The 17,816-nt window shown below is 44.2% G+C and overlaps 1 non-coding gene across 1 annotated transcript; it reads left to right on the forward strand.

The window, feature by feature from the left end:
* The first annotated feature begins 228 nt into the window (after nucleotides 1-228).
* On the forward strand, nucleotides 229-299 carry TRNAG-GCC (transfer RNA glycine (anticodon GCC)). Its single transcript has one exon. It is a non-coding gene; the product is annotated as a tRNA-Gly (tRNA).
* Nucleotides 300-17,816: the final 17,517 nt, after the last annotated feature.

Genomic DNA, 17,816 nt, shown 5'->3' on the forward strand with positions numbered 1-17,816 from the left:
AGGGAAATATCTGATTTGGGCGGTGAGACAAGCATTTTTTTCAATAAATCCCAGGACATCTAAGATGCGAGGTGTGTAGTATCTGAGAGGACTTGCAGAGGATGTAAACAACTTACTTGCAGCTATTTTTTATATTTTTAAAGAACATGTGCATAAGAACATGTTGCCCTTGCTGTCTGGTGTTGTGGTTTGTGTTCAGTGTTCTCAGCCAAAATACTTTTCATACGAGCATTGGTGGTTCAGTGGTAGAATTCTTGCCTGCCACGCGGGAGGCCTGGGTTTGATTCCTGGCCAATGCAGCATAGTTTTTTTTGGAGGAACAATGGATACAAACTGACAGAGAGCAGATTTAGGCTAGATATCAGGAAAAACTTCTTCACGGTAAGGGCGGCCAAAATTTGGAATAGGTTTCCAAGGGAGGTGGTACTCTCCTCTACCTTGGTGGTCTTTAAGAGAAGGCTGGATAGGCATCTGGCTGGGGTCATCTGTCCCAAGCACTCTTTCCTGCCTAGGCAGGGGGTCAGACTCAATGATCTGTTGAGATCCCTTCCAACCCTAGCATCTATGAATGTTTGAAAGAATTTTAGACTAAAGTCTTGGGAAAATACTACCCAAGCTCTTACCCAGAAAACTAAAAATTCCAGTAGAGCCTGGGTAAAGAAAGGTTCAGTGCCACAGATTATATTTATTGCTGGGAAATTAAGTTGATTATGATAAATAATAAAATATACCAGCAATACTAGCTAATAATAATGGTAAGAGTTTTTATTGTACCTATACTAAGTTTTATATACCAGAAGGAAATATTGCATTGTCTGACTCACTGTATAACACAGACCATAGGATTTTATCATATTACTGCTGTGTAATACCTAAGCACTTATGTTTGGCACATCACTTTCAGGGCCATAAGGTGGATTGGACCTGTTGGGATTATTTACAAGATCCTGAATATATGCTTTTATTTCTGTAGAACAGTAGATGCTCTGATTTGCTTAGGACAGTGATTCTCAACAAGAATCCTGTAACATTCTGGGGTGCCTTGAGATCCTTTCAAGGGTGCTGGATAGTGTTAGCACTGTTAGGCGTGCAAACATACTTCACAAAATAAACCCACAGGGTGCGTCCAGATGAGCATGCTCGTGCGGTATGTGGCACAGCAAACAAGTTTGCAGCACAATATACCGCACAGTTCAGTGTTCTCTGTGCTGCAAGGGCACACTGTTGGTGTGTACGCTGCTCCATTTTTTTTCCCCTGTGGAAAACCCACGCTGCTGGGTTTTCCACGCTGCTGAAAAGCAAAGCCAGGCCACCTGGAGCTGCACTGCAGCTGCCGGCCAGACTCTGCCTGGCAGGATCACCACAGCTGCAGCCCCAAGAGGCCCCCAGAACCCCATGTAAGGCTGCTGGGGCCAGCACACTGCTGGCCCCAGCCTCCCCTACCACCCCTGGGGTAACTTGCCATGTGTCAAAGCGCACGTGGCATGGATATTCCCTGGGGACAAGTAGCTGCCTAGTTGTCCCCAGGGAACCAAACGTCCATGCACGTTTGGACGCCCCCACAGATTTCAAATAGGAGTATAGTGTTAAAAACATGCTGACCTATTGTAGTTATTCTCAGTTCTTTGCAACAGAAGAATTTCTCTATTATTTTTTCTGAAGTAAAAATGAGTGAAAACTAAGCTGGTATTTTCCAAGGGGTGCCTTGATTCTAAAAAAATTGAGACTAACTGGCTTAGGAGTTTGTAAAGAAAAGCATTTACTTTCCTGTTATGAGAGAAGTTCTCTTGTATCCAATTTTAAAACAAAAACAATTCTTTTCGCCAAGCACAGTTTCTGTTTTATTCATTTCAGTTCCGTTTTTCACTTAATCATAAGGCTGCTTCTCTATGTTAGTAGCAGATTTCACATCATTATTTTTTACAGGGAACACTATGTTTTTGCTGGTCACACTAGTTTCTTATCCAGCAACGGCTCCTTTCATGATGCCCTCTCCTGTGTATATGGAGAAACTGTTGAACTCACTAATGCAAACCAATATGTGTTCAATAAAGGAAGCATTATCAGTTACATTCTCCTCTTGGTGTTACTTTTGCATCCTGAATGACTCATCATTGCTAAGCAAAACTGTTATTATGCTCAGTCCCATATCCCAACTGGTCTCAGAGACAGGGTGGGCTTAATGATTAGCCAGGAACCCTGGTTTTCTCTGATAAAAAGAATCCCCAATTTTCAGATTAAAAAAAGTAACCCAAAATCCACAATTTTCCATAATGAAGATGAAATGTCACTAACATACTTATATATATATATCACAGAAAAAAATTGGATTTTGGGTTACTTTTTTAAATCTGAAAATTGGGGATTTTTTTAAATCAGAGAAAACCAGGATCCCTGATGATTAGTGAGGGCTTGAATACCCTACAGGAAGGGGGATGCACAATAACAAAGCAACTTTCTTCTCTTGGCTCTTCCTTCTCTTCCTTCTTCTGTGAGTTGCAGATTGTCTGAATCAGCACAGGTCTGATCTGGGGAGGTTCAGGCAGATGGTTAAGCATGTTTATGCTGTAGATACAAGATTCAGTTCCTTGTTGATACATAATGAGAAGGAGGAGAGTGTAATAAGGGTTGGGGGAAAGCCTGGCAATCAGAGGAGGTTACTTGGGAACAAACTGTGAAAAATTAAGAAGTTGTTCCTGTGTCAGCTACACACCAACAGCCTGGGGATGAGATGTAAAGAGTCAGTTACAACACAGCTACAAAAATGCAGGCTTTGGACAGTAGACTGCACAATTAAAGGGAACATAGTAGCTGCACTCTTTGAAATGAAGAGTTTCAGAGCAGCTGCCCAAGAAATAGAATCAGTTCCCAATATGTGGTTTCTCTTCCAGTTGGTTTATGTATGGCAAAAGCACTAGGTAACAAAGGCCCTGATCCTCCTTTTGAAAGTTAATGGCAAAACTTCTATTAGCGCTGGTGGAAGTCAGATTGTTAAATCTTAAGAGTGAAATCCTGGCCCATTGAATTCAATGACAAAGCCCCCATTGATCTCAGTGGTGCCAGGATTTCACCCTGAGCTTGTGGAAGCATCAGACAGGCAGAATGATTTTTCACAGTATCAATCAGAGCTAGAAAGAGCAATTAAATCATGTGGCTTCCCACAGCATGGTCTCCAGTACAGGCAGTCCTCGACTTCCAACATTTCTAGTTACAACGTTTCACACTTACACCATTTATAAATTGACACCCTGTTTCAACTTTCTGACATCAGTTTCGACTTTACAATGCTTGATCCTACTTGACGCTACACCAGTGAATGAGTTCACTGCATCGCCCATCTCCCTGGAGAACATCTGTCCAAACTTCCTTGGACACTTTCTTTAAGAAAGCAGACAAGACTCCAGAATAACCTGCAACCAAGACTCCTGAGAAGACTCCAGCCAAGAACCCTTCAAAAAGTCCAACTAAGAGCCCTTCAAAAAGTCCAGCAAAGTCACCTCAAAGAAGTCCTTCCAAATCAATATGATTGCTATTTATAATATAAATACATTAATGTAGCTATATTACTCATCTATAAGTGATTGAGTACAAAATTCTGGGTTATTTCTGGTGAAAATAGGGCATCGAGCCTTGGTTCAGCAACCAATCCCCCATTTATAACATTATTTCCTATGGGAAAATAGGCTCCAAGTTACAACATTTCAATTTAAGACGCAGTTTTCAGGAACCAATTGTGTCATAAGTCCAAGGACTGCCTGTACAGGAAAACCTCAGTATTTGCGGGTTCAGCATTCATGGTTTCAAATGTTCACAAATGCTGAACCCACATTTTAAATACACTTTAAACACTTACTGGAGCTCATCGGGTGCTCTGTGCTTGCTGCCACTGGGCTTCCGCTGCCACGCTCCTGCTGTCGCCACTGGAACTGTGTCCTGCCCCCCCAGCTGCTGCGGGCACTGTGTTCATGAACGCAGTGCCCTATTCGCGGATTTCGCCATTCACAGGGATCACAGGAATGTATCCCCTGTGAATGCCGAGGGTCGCCTGTACTTTGGTTCCATAAATGACTCACTGTTCCTGTTTCTATAACTAACTCAAGTAATATAGAGTATCACCCCCCCCCCCCACCCCGGCTCCCCCTGAAGGCTGGGGAGCTATTTAGTGAGGTTGTTGTCCTTATTTAGTGACTGGTAAGGAGTAAAGGCTGCTAAAGGCTGCTAGCTATGGGCACTTGTACACATGATGGGGGGTTAATCCTTAGGTTTGCATTCTGTGCCCCCTAAATTGAAACAGTGGGTTTTTAATTGAAACCCACCATTTCAATTTAGGATTTTCCTTCGTTGTTATGGCGAGGGGCCTGATCCTTTTTTTGTTGTTGTTGTTGGAGCCTGCCCACAGCCGGGAGGAAAGCTGCCAACAGGCTGAGTGGCCCCTGAGCTGCAAGGGGCCCTGGTCCTTCTCTCTGGGGTGGCAGCACCCCCTGGGGTTGCCCGAGTGGGCTGCTAGTGGGCTGGGTGCTGCCCCAGCTTGGAGGCAGCACCCGGCCTGTTCCAACTGTTCCGCAAGCCTGTGTGCTGGAAGCCCAGGTGGTGCTCCCCCGGCGGGCTCAAGGAACAGTTGGATTGGGTCAGATGCTGCTTCCGAGCTAGGGCAGCACCTGGCTTACTACCAGCCCATCTGTGCAGCTCCAGGGGGGTGCTGAAGGACCAGGGCCCCCTGCAGCTCAAGGGGCCACTCTGCCTGCCAGCAGTCATCCCCCCACCCCCGTCTCCCCCAGCTGCTGGAAAGACAGGCAGACTCCACCAAAAAAGAAAAAAGGATCAGGCCCCTCACCGCTTCTGCCTTCAGCAGGTACCTGTAGAAAGCAGAAGCAGCAAGGGGCCCAATCCATTTTTTCTGCAGAACCTGCCTACCTCTCCTGCCACCAGGAGCTAGCTGACAGCTGTAATGTATCATTGCAAACTGAACTACATCTGGATATAGTTTAGTTTGCAACAATTCAAACTCATCTAAAACCCCCAAAACTGGTGCACATGTAATGTGTGACACCATTATGCCACACAGAGTGACATTTTTGTCACATGTACATTGTGACGACCGCCATGTGTAGAAGCACCCTATGAGATTTACTGATACTCTTATTGTTGTAAGTGGTTCAAGCCCTGATGCCTATTCAAGTGATACCCATCAAAAATCAAAACAAAGATGCATGATAAGAGTGAAAACTATAAAATTGTGCAGGGATGCCAGACTAAGTATATGGCCATTGGATAAATGAGGAACTGAGGCAGAGAGCAACTAAGTCAGGGGTGGGCACTTATTTGGGCCAAAGGGCCACTTAGGGAGCTTTGGTGCAAAATCTATTTTGCAAATAGTTAGTTGGTCTAATAAAAAATATCACCTCTTCCAGAAGTTTTGATTCCTAAATTGTTAAGTTACATTTGCTTTGTGCTTTCCAGATTTTCTCTTTAGCTCAGAAAGCCAGGAGCTTCCTTTTCTTTTTCAAAGGACTACCCTGCAAACTATTAACTCCTAGAGCTGGAGATTTAAGTTCTGATTCCTTTTGCCTGTAGACCAATATGGCTACAACCTGTACGCCTAACAATTTAGAAATTGGAAGATTAATATACTCCTTCTTCACCCCTGTTCCCAAATCTCATTACTTTTAAGCCACTTACAAATTTTGGCACCTGCCTCATGACTTTTGAAAGCATGAAGTTGACAAATATATCCTGATTGATCCTTTGTTAGGGCTAGAGTGCTAGCTGATCCCATTGCCCTTCTTCTGGATGGAATCAGACTTGCTTAATTAATTTTCAACTCTCTGGCAAGGCTGAAGTCTTGCGGGTAGAATTCCTCCCTCTATAAAGGGCCAGTGCAAGGTCCCCAAATCCTGTTCAATTTGGGCTGGAGACATGTTAGCAACTCTGAGCTTCTTCCTTTGTTTCGTAGGACAGGGTTATGCAATGTGTTGGGGTCATTACAGGAAGATTTCCTATTGTTTCCAGTGTTAGTAAAACAAAATACATCTTAGAACGAAGGAGTGAAAATTCAGAGCTCTTTATCTTTCAAAACCTCAAATAATATTTAAAGAAACTGTGGACCAAAATACCCCAGGCTAGTAGAAGTCCCCACACTCAAATCACATGTTCAAAGCTTTCGTTTCTGGATGAAAGAAAGAACCAAAGATGAAGAAAAAAATAGCTGACCTTGTGGAAAAATCTAGCTGCCCTCAGTAGGCAGCCACTAGGGTTGCTTACTGTGTAAAGGATGAGTCTAGAAGGGATTTGAAAACCACTAATGAATGTCCTTAAGGGAGTGCCTTGTGTACATGCAAAGATGGTATTTGAGCGATAAGCTGCTTGTGCATGGTGCCCAGGAATACGCAGCATTGGCCCTGGATTTTGTGGGACAAGTAAAACGTCTTGTTGTGTGCTGGAAACAGGTTTTCTGTGGGCAAATAAATAAAAGCCTTTTTTTCATAGGGAAGGAAGACATTGCACAGTTAAGGAGGAGAAGTGTATCTGACATGTTGTCTATCACAGGGATAGGTCTTGATTCTACCCATCTGTGCCAATCTTTGGTTTAGCTGGGGCAAGCCTACTGTAGATGGGTATTGGTGGAGCTTAACATTGCTTAAAATGGCTTCAAGTAGTTTATCACATCAGCTCCAAGGGTTTGCAGTGGTGCAAAACTGGGTAGGGGCTGGTCACTGGGGATTGACTTTGGGGTAAATCCCACCCTGAGCTCCTTTCTAATTTGCCCTGGCAGCTCTATCAGTGAAAAGTAAAGACCCTACTGCTCTTTTTAGAAGGAATATCAGATTATGAGATCCTGATCCCAGAGCCTTCAGTAAGAAGCCTCTGACCCTCTACTCTACTGAGCAGCAATTTGAGGCAGATGGAACCAGTGTTTGAAAGGAAGCAAGACTACCTGCAAAACAGGGGGTTCTACTCAGAAGGTAGAGGTGGGTGTTTGTGTGGACATGAGAAAAGGCAATATTAAGACTGTCCTTCCTTGGGCAGGAAGGCTGGTCCAGTAATTAGAAATCCCATTTGGCAAACAAGAAACTCCACTCCAGTGCTTTTCCTTGCCACAGCTTCATTTTTTTGGCCTTGGGCAAGTAACTTAGTCTCTCATCTTAGTTCACTGTCTGTCAAACGGTGATAACAGCAATGTCCTAACTCACTGGGGTGATGTGAAGGTAAAAACATTTCAAAGTGTGTGGCATTTGGGTATTACAGTTTAAGTTGTCCAAATAAGTGCCTAAGATGGATAGCAAAATCTGGCCCTGAAAATGGAAAATAATGTGGACTGACACAGGTACAAAATAACTAATTTGTGTCCCTGTGGAGAAAGGGTTGAGAGCAGCTCAGTGTGTACCGAGATTCTTTAAGGTGATCGAATCGACCATCTTGTTGAGTTGCTACAAAAACCTATTCATGACAGACATCCCCAGAAATGGCATGTGTCCACCCTTTCTAGCTCCTCTTCTCTCTGCCTCCCAGTTTTTGCTTCCTATTCTCCACATCTGTGTGTTTCTCTCTTTTCCTCCCAAAGCGAAGTCAGTAAGTTCCTTCTGTCTGCCGTGGTCATTAAAAAGAGAGAGGAGATGTCAGGGAGCTGGAGCTGGTTCACACAGATGATAAATCTGCCCCAGGGGTCCTTCAGTCAGCACCAGAAGGCAGAAAGAGTATGTTTCCATGTCAGTGTCTGAAACTTGTGTAGACGAACCTGAGCTAGCTTTATACAAGTTAGCTCAAGTGCTGTTAGCACAATGATTGCTCAGTGGGGGCTAGAAAACCTTCCTGAGAAGCTGGGTACATACCTAATGGCTAGCTGTGCTCAGCTGTCTGCCAGCAAGGCTGAACTGCTAATAGTTCTCGAACAAGCTAACTTACAGCTAGCACGGGTATGGTAATGTGAGTTGCAGATGTTGCATTATGAACTGTACTTTCCTTTTGGCCTTTGGCTACACCCACTAAACATGTCCAAGAACTGTGGTGTTGACTTGAATTTAAATTTATGTACCTCAAGCATAAACATAGGTTTTCCTCTGAGGAAAGTATAGTAAGGACTATAGTCAGAGTCTTGGGGTTTCTGTCCTTGCCTCTCTGATATAGGGGCTGGACTCGATGATCCTTCGGGGTCCCTTCCAGCCCAAATGTCTATGAAATATGGGCAAGTCACTTCACCTCTTTTGCCCATGGTTTCCCATTCTCCATACCATACTTTGAGAAACAAAGGGAGAAGGAATGAGTGGAAGATATCAAAATGCCAATATGGCCTGACAGAAACAAATCAGCAGAAGCCATACACAAGGGGGTTTCCTGAGATTACTTTAAGATGTTATGTAATATGTAAAAGCATAAGCTAATGCTGCTGTCAAAAATAAAACACTGACTCAGAGGATCCATGAAGGGTGTTACTATTAAGGCTCAGATCCACATTCACAGGTCTGACAGTAGCCAAATGCTCAGTCTCAGTTTACTGAAAACAAAGAGAAAGGCTGCTCTATAATTATTCTGGCATAAACAGGCATTCATCAGAGAGAAACTCACACCCTCGACAAAACAACAGATGGAGAATTATTTTATGGCATTGATGCCTTTGCCTGCAAAAAAATGATGTTCCTGCAGATTTGTGCTAAGTTTGTTGCCTGCTTCTTTACAAAATGAGACTCTCTAAAGAGTATTTTTATAGAGTAGATTTATAATAGATGTACAGCAAAGGTGTGAAACTGTGAAAAGAAGGCCCACGACATCCCACTTTCCAGAAGCATTGCAATAAACTGTGAAGACTTCATCACTATAGAACTGCGGAGCTCAACCTAGGATCCTTAGGCTGATTCTGGCCCCCAAAATGACTGTATCAGGCTTGTGGCTCAGGGGATCAACACCAAACAGCTCCGTCCAGGATATCCCCTTTCTCTGATCTGTGCTATGCCATTAATCCCCTTCACTGCCCTCCCTGCTCCCCTCTTGCCCTCCCTTGTAACATTATGCAAAGCTCATGTTCATGTTGCACATGTGTGTGTATTTCCCCAGAGGCAACATTGCAACGTTCCTTTTACTAAGGATGGCAATAATAAAAAGTAATTACTGGCAGCCCAGACAAGGTTCCTTGGGTGAATTTGATATCTTTAATTAGACCAACCCAAATAGTTGGAGAATATTTATTAAGCAAGCTTTCAGGTTCAAAGACCCTTTGTCAGGCTAAGGAAGTTTCAGCAGTTGGTGTGTGCTCTTCCTGGCAGCCTTACTGGCAGCCCAGCACTGATGGATAAATTTACAATAACAACTCCATCTGAGTAGGTGAGGAAGAAAACAGAGATTTTTTTTTTGTACTTTGGCAAAATTACAGCATAAACAGATCTCCACCGTTGCTGGAATCCTGGTTCTGTCTTGCCATTTATGAAGGCAGATTCCTTCCCCAGTGTGGACTTCCATTAAAGCTTCATGAAAGTGCAGCATATTTCTGACAGATCACAGATCCCTGCAGGTTCAGAAGTTGAAGAAAATGCCTTATTGTGAGAGCTGTAAGGAGCTCAATCTATTTGTCTTATCAAAAAGAAAATAAAAGTGACTTGATCATGCTGTATAAGTACCTTAATAGGGAAAACATTCCATGTATTGAGGAACTTTTTAATGTAGTAGAGAAAAGCATAATGAGAAGCAATGGCTAGAAGTAAAAGCTGGACAAATTCAAGTTAGAAATAAGAAATGTCTATTTTGCAGTGAGGTTGATTAATCTTTGAAACAAACTGGCTAGGGCTGGTGTAGATTCTTAGTCATTTGAAGTCTTCAGATCAAAACTGAATCTGTTCTGGAAGAGACGCTTTATAGATTCATAGATTCATAGATGTTAGGGTCGGAAGGGACCTCAATAGATCATCAAGTCCGACCCCCTGCATAAGCAGGAAAGAGTGCTGGGTCTAAATGACCCCAGCTAGATACTCGTCTAACCTCCTCTTGAAGACCCCCAGGGTAGGGGAGAGCACCACCTCCCTTGGGAGCCCGTTCCAGACCTTGGCCACTCGAACTGTGAAGAAGTTCTTCCTAATGTCCAGTCTAAATCTGCTCTCTGCCAGCTTGTGGCCATTGTTTCTTGTAACCCCCGGGGGCGCCTTGGTGAATAAATCCTCACCAATTCCCTTCTGTGCCCCCGTGATGAACTTATAGGCAGCCACAAGGTCGCCCCTCAACCTTCTCTTGCGGAGGCTGAAAAGGTCCAGTTTCTCTAGTCTCTCCTCATAGGGCTTGGTCTGCAGGCCCTTGACCATACGAGTTGCCCTTCTCTGGACCCTCTCCAGGTTATCCGCATCCTTCTTGAAGTGTGGCGCCCAGAATTGCACGCAGTACTCCAACTGCGGTCTGACCAACGCCCTATAGAGGGGAAGTATCACCTCCCTGGACCTATTTGTCATGCATCTGCTGATGCACGATAAAGTGCCATTGGCTTTTCTGATGGCTTCGTCACACTGCCGGCTCATGTTCAACTTGGAGTCCACTAGGACTCCAAGATCCCTTTCCACCTCCGTGCCACCCAGCAGGTCATTCCCCAGGCTGTAGGTGTGCTGGACATTTTTCCTCCCTAGGTGCAGCACTTTGCATTTCTCCTTGTTGAACTGCATCCTGTTGTTTTCTGCCCACTTGTCCAGCCTATCCAGGTCTGCCTGCAGCTGTTCCCTGCCCTCCGGCGTGTCCACTTCTCCCCATAGCTTTGTGTCATCTGCAAACTTGGACAGAGTACATTTCACTCCCACGTCCAAGTCGCTGATGAAGACATTAAAGAGTATCGGTCCAAGGACCGAACCCTGCGGGACCCCACTGCCCACACCCTTCCAGGTCGAGACCGACCCATCTACCACGACTCTTTGGGTGCGACCCTCTAGCCAATTCGCCACCCACCGGACTGTGCAGTCATCCACATCACAGCCTCTTAATTTGTTCACCAGTATGGGGTGGGATACCGTATCGAAGGCCTTCCTGAAGTCCAGGTATACGACATCCACCCCTCCTCCTGTGTCCAGGCGTTTCGTAACCTGGTCATAGAAAGAGACTAGGTTGGTCAGGCACGATCTGCCCGCCACAAACCCATGCTGGTTTCCCCTCAGCATAATTTGTCCTGCCGGGCTCTCACAAATGTGAGCTTTGATAATTTTTTCAAATACTTTACCAAGGATGGAGGTGAGACTGACCGGCCTATAGTTGCCCGGGTCCTCCTTCCTCCCCTTTTTGAAAATGGGGACCATGTTAGCCCTTTTCCAGTCCTCCGGGACTTGGCCTGTGCGCCACGAGCATTCGAATATTCCCGCCAGTGGCTCTGCAATGACGTCGGCCAGTGCCTTCAGCACCCTGGGATGGAGCCCATCCGGGCCTGCCGACTTAAAGGCATCCAGTTCTTCCAAGTGACTCTGCACCACCTCAGGATCTACGCATGGAAGTCTGGCGCCTTGCTGCTGCCTCTCTACAACCCCAGTGAGAGACTTGTCGTGCCCCTCGCTTAGGAACACTGAGGCAAAGAACTCGTTGAGGAGATCAGCCTTGTCCCCTCTATCTGTCACCAATTGCTTCTGCCCATTTAGCAGGGGTCCTGTTCCTCCCTGGGCCTTCCTTTTACTCCCTATGTATCTAAAAAACAATTTCTTGTTGTCCTTTACTTGGGTTGCCATCCTCAGCTCCATGGTAGGTACACACCAGTTATGGCCTGTCTGCACATGAGATTGCTCCTGATTTAAATGTTCTTCCATGTACAGACAAGGTTCCTTGGGTGAATTTGATATCTTTTATTAGACCATCCCAAATAGTTGGAGAATAGTTATTAAGCAAGCTTTTGGGTTCAAAAACCCTTCGTCAGGCTCAGGAAGCTGCAGCAGTTGGTGTGTGCTCTTCCTGGATGGAATGAAAAGTAAGGAAGCCAGGGGCTGGGGAGTCAGTTGCCAGGCAGATTATAATGTATCAAAAATCCAATGTCTATGTTTAGTCCATGATCTCTAGTATCCAGGAGGTTGATGAAATGGAGCTCATAGGCTTGTCTCTGAGAAGTGTTGTGTAAATTTCCCTTGAGGATCAGGACTGAGAGATTGGAGAGAGAGTGGCCCTCCTGTGAGATATGTGCCCCCACCGGTAATTGGGTATTTCTGTCTTTGATGGATTTCCAGTGTGCGTTCATTCTGGCGCGCACTTGTTGTTTGGTCTTTCCTACGTATTTTCCATCAGGGCATTTGGTGCATTGGATGAGCTATATTACATTTCTGGAGGTGCAGCTGTAAGATCCAGGGATGCTGATGGCTCTGTTGTGGGGTGTAGTAATAGTGGAGGTGGTGGAGATGTGTTGGCAGGTTTTGCATTTCTTGTCCTGGCACGGTCTGGATCCTTTTGGTGTGTTCTGGGCTTGAGGAAGTTTGCTTCTGGTGATGAGGCTGGCGAGGTTCGGTGCTTGTTTGAAGGCTAGGATGGGTGGCTCTGGGAAGATCTTTTTAAGAATAGGGTCTCTTTCTAATATGGGTTGCAATTTTTTGAGGATTTTCCGTACAGGTTCAAGGGAGGGGTGATAGGTCATAACCAGCGGTGTGCAATTTGTGGGGGGGTTTCTTCTGTACTGCAGCAGTTCTTCACGTGGTATCCGGGTGGCTCTTTCAAACGTGCGATCTACCTCTCTGGATGAGTGTCCTTGTTGGGTGAAAGCCTTTTTAAGATTGGTGAGGTGGCAATCCCGGGTGTTCTCTTCAGTACAGAAGCGGTGGTATCTGAGGGCTTGGCTGTATATCACAGCTTTTTTGGTGTGTTTCGGGTGATTGCTGGTTCTGTGCAGATATGTATGTTGGTCTGTGGGTTTCTTGTATACTGTGGTCTGTATTTTACCCTTCTGGATACTGATCATTGTGTCTAAAAAGGAGATGTTGGTGCTGGAGTATTCTAGAGAAAGTCGGATGGCGGGATGGTGATTGTTGAATTTCTGATGGAACTCAATCAGAGATGTTACATCATTGACATCTTCATCCAAATGATGAAGATGTCAATGATGTATCTTAAGTATAGCAAGGGTTTGATGGTGCAGTTCTTGAGGAAGTCTTCTTCCAGGTGGCTCATAAAAAGGTTGGCATACTGTGGGGCCATTTTAATGCCCACAGCTGTTCCCATCATCTGGAGGAAGTGTTGATTATTAAAAGTGAAATTGTTGTGTGTGAGGATGAAGTGTATAAGGTCAGTAATATTTTTGGGTCTGTATTCTGAGTTGTAATCTTGTTCCTGTAGATATGTAAGGCAGGTTTGGATGCCATCCTGGTGTGGGATGTTGGTATATAGGCTGGTAAAGTCCATGGTGGCTAGGAGTGTATTGCTGGGAAGGTGGTCTATGTTTTTAAGTTTCCGTAGAAAGTCTGTCTCTCTAGTGGGTTATGGAATAGAGAAAATCCCACACAACTTACTGATTCGTTTGATGCACTGGCTGGGGGAGTAGTTAGTTGATTGCACGATTTCACAATGATTGCACACTTAATTCATACAACACAATTTTATTTTAAAATTCTTTGCTACACATATAACACTGCTTAGCTTTAAGAAATACCACAAGAACACAATAACTACATATATCAGAAACAACGCTCCAAATGCACTTCTTTAAAACAATTACAATTACAATTCAAAGTTAAATTTGAATCAATACTATTATTTTCATAATATACTTACAATCCTAGAATTCCGAGAAGCCAAACACCTAAATACGGTTTCATTCCTCAGTAGTACAATTTAATGGGTTGGCCTCAGTAGTACGGTTCAATGGGCTGGCCTCAATACTGATAGGACTAAGTCCCCTTCCTTCAGTCCCTTTCGGGTGCTCCGCGGCTTCAGCTTCAGCGTGAACTAAGAGATTCGTGTTCACGGAGAGGGTGGTTCAGGTGATCAGTCTGATCCGGCCTACACTTACGATCCTTCTTTCGTTGTTCTGCAAGTGAGGTTACCTCCAAATTGGGACAGTAGGTTACAGTTTTTATTGAGTGAGTTGCCGTCTTGGGCCCCTCCTACCGAAACCTGTCACTACTCCCAAATTTGGGCTCGGATCTTTCTCAACAGATTCTTTTGCTTGGTAATTAGTTTCTTTTGTTGATCATTTAATTACTTTGAGGAATTTCCTTTCTTTCCAATCTTTTAAAAGGCTCCTAGGGTTTGATTTCTCGGAATGTGGGATGTTTGCTTAAGGGTCATTTTTATGTTAACTTTGTTAAAGGCCTCTAAAGATAGAATTCAAGAGTTAAGACTTTGAGCAAAGTCAGGACCTTCCGCACGTAGACCAAAACAATGGCCTAGATAAAAAGATGAATCTTGCCTTTTTCCTAAACTGGCTAATGGGCAACTATTACAAACATTCGAACTATTTCATTCAATATGACAGTCTGTAGTGTCTTGTACAAAACTTGCTCTGTGGGTGACAAGTAGTTTTAGGATTGATTCAACGAAACCTGATATTTCCTTAGTTAGGGTCCCATGGTTGGATATGATAGGTCTGCCAGGGTTCCCTTGTTTGTGGATTTTAGGGAGCATGTAAAAAGTCCCCGGGTTAGGTAGCGGGGGGATCAAGGTCTGTAGTTTTTCTTGTAGTCTTGATGGAAATGATTTGATGGTATTGTTGAGTTTTTTGGTGAAAAGGGGAGTAGGATCTTCTTGTAGTTCTTTGTAGTAGGTGGTGTCAGAGAGCTGTCTCTTGGCTTCCTTTATGTAATCCTCACGGTTTAGGATGACTATGGCTCCTCCTTTATCTGCTGGTTTTATTACTATTTGGTGGTTAGATCTTAGAGATTCTATGGCCTTTTTCTCTGGTAGAGAGAGGTTGTTGTGGTGGCATGTGTTGCTGATTATTTCATTGTTCATTCTTTCCCTGAAGCAGTCAATGTAGCGGTCAAGGTTAGGGTTTCATCCACTGTGAGGTGTCCCATCTGATGTTTTTTGGGGCTTTTTGGCATTGATCCTTTCCTGAATGTTGTCAGAGGATGAGTTGTTGTTAGGAGTGGGTTCAGTTTGGTCGTGGAAATATTTTTTGAGGCGCAGGCATCGGAAGAATTCTTCTAGTTCTCCACATTGAAGTATTTTATTAGGGTATTTTTCTGGACAGAAATTTAGGCCGTTAGAAGGACAGATTTTTCAGTTTTGGTAAGCGTGTGTGTGGAGAGATTGATAATATTTGTGGGTTGGTTGCTGCTTTCAGTTTCATTGAGTCTGAGGGTGGAATGTTGTAAGGTGTTGGTGTTGTTCCTCTGATGGCTGTTTTGTGGCTGGGGAGCTTGTTCTTGGAGTAATTTGTTCCATTTCTTCTTTTTATGTAGGATGAATGCTGTAGTAAGTTTTTCATAGTCTCTTTGTATCCACTGTATATTGTCAGGGAACATGCATGGATTTCTGTATTTTAAGTTGTTGTAGTATATGGTGATTTCCTTCCTGAGTTGGTCTCTTTTGGAGTAGAGTAGGTGAAGTAGATGATTTCTAATTTTCTCTGAAGTTCTTCTGCATAGCTGTGAAGCATATTTGGAGTTGTGTGTAGTAGTCAGGGGATTGTATATGTTTAGTCCACAGGGAATGAAGTTGTGTTTCGTGCAAAGGCTTAGAAAATATATGTCGCTGTTGAGTCTGGCTTCTTTCTGTTTCATGTTGTACAGTTTCCATTTCAGACGGCTGAATTCGATATCTTCCATGTTGCAGGGGTTTAGGTTGTAGCCGTGTTGGTCTAAGGACACAGGCAGACAAGGTTCCTTGGGTGAATTTGATATCTTTTATTAAACCAACCCAAATAGTTGGAGAACAGTTATTAAGCAAGCTTTCGGGTTCAAAAACCCTTTGTCAGGCCAAGGAAGTTTCAGCAGTTGGTGTGTGCTCTTCCTGGATGGAATGAAAAATAAAGAAGCCAGCAGCTGGGCTGGGGAGTCAGTTGCCAGGCAGATTATAATGTATCAAAAATCCAATGTCTATGTTTAGTCCATGATCTCTAGTATCCAGGAGGTTGATGAAATGGAGCTCATAGGCTCGTCTCTGGGAAGTGCTGTGTAAATTTCCCTTGAGGATCAGGACTGAGAGATTGGAGAGAGAGTTCCTCAAGAACTGCACCATCAAACCCTTGCTATACTTAAGATACATCAATGACATCTTCATCATTTGGAGTGAGAACCTGTAATCTCTGATTGAGTTCCATCAGAAATTCAACAATCACCATCCCGCCATCCTACTTTCTTTAGAATACTCCAGCACCAACATCTCCTTTTTAGACACAATGATCAGTATCCAGAAGGGTAAAATACAGACCACAATATACAAGAAACCCACAGACCAACATACATATCTGCACAGAACCAGCAATCACCCGAAACACACCAAAAAAGCTGTGATATACAGCCAAGCCCTCAGATACCACCGCATCTGTACTGAAGAGAACACCCGGGATTGCCACCTCACCAATCTTAAAAAGGCTTTCACCCAACAAGGACACTCATCCAGAGAGGTAGATCGCACGTTTGAAAGAGCCACCCGGATACCACGTGAAGAACTGCTGCAGTACAGAAGAAACCCCCCCACAAATCGCACACCGCTGGTTATGACCTATCACCCCTCCCTTGAACCTGTACGGAAAATCCTCAAAAAATTGCAACCCATATTAGAAAGAGACCCTATTCTTAAAAAGATCTTCCCAGAGCCACCCATCCTAGCCTTCAGACAAGCACCGAACCTTGCCAACCTCATCACCAGAAGCAAACTTCCTCAAGCCCAGAACACACCAGAAGGATCCAGACCGTGCCATGACAAGAAATGCAAAACCTGCCAACACATCTCCACCACCCCCACTGTTACTACACCCCACAACAGAGCCATCAGCATCCCAGGATCTTACAGCTGCACCTCCAGAAATGTAATATAGCTCATCCAATGCACCAAATGCCCTGATGGAAAATATGTAGGAGAGACCAAACAACAAGTGCGCACCAGAATGAACGCACACTGGAAATCCATCAAAGACAGAAATACCCAATTACCGGTGGGGGCACATATCTCACAGGAGGGCCACTCTCTCTCCAATCTCTCAGTCCTGATCCTCAAGGGAAATCTACACAACACTTCCCAGAGATGAGCCTATGAGCTCCATTTCATCAACCTCCTGGATACTAGAGATCATGGACTAAACATAGACATTGGATTTTTGATACATTATAATCTGCCTGGCAACTGACTCCCCAGCCCCTGGCTTCCTTACTTTTCATTCCATCCAGGAAGAGCACACACCAACTGCTGCAGCTTCCTGAGCCTGACGAAGGGTTTTTGAACCCGAAAGCTTGCTTAATAACTGTTCTCCAACTATTTGGGTTGGTCTAATAAAAGATAACAAATTCACTCAAGGAACCTTGTCTGCCTGTGTCCTTAGACCAACACGGCTACAACCTAAACCCCTGCTTCCATGTACAGACACTCATCCTGAAACCAAAGTGTCTTCTTCCTGTTTTACCTCATCCCACTTTCAGTATAGGAGTAATTGAAATTTTCTGGTCAATATTTTATAAAAAGTCATATTAGATGACATTATGCTTTCAGATCATTGAGTCTGTGAATATGAATGAGGACTTCAGTGATGATGACATCTTGGAGTAACTAGCATAAGGGGTCATTTGATCACACTCAATGCAAGAATCAGGTTTTTTTTTTCCTTCAAGCTGTGGAGTGTAAATTCACAGAGATCTGTTCGCTCCTGCATCACTTGGTGATATCTGACCCAGTAAGATCACGAGCAATTTGCAGAGTGAACTTCTGTCTGGAGTGTGCAGCCATACTTCTTG

Source organism: Alligator mississippiensis, chromosome 5 (genome assembly GCF_030867095.1).
Source record: "Alligator mississippiensis isolate rAllMis1 chromosome 5, rAllMis1, whole genome shotgun sequence".
In the NCBI taxonomy this organism is placed as follows: Eukaryota; Metazoa; Chordata; order Crocodylia; family Alligatoridae; genus Alligator; species Alligator mississippiensis.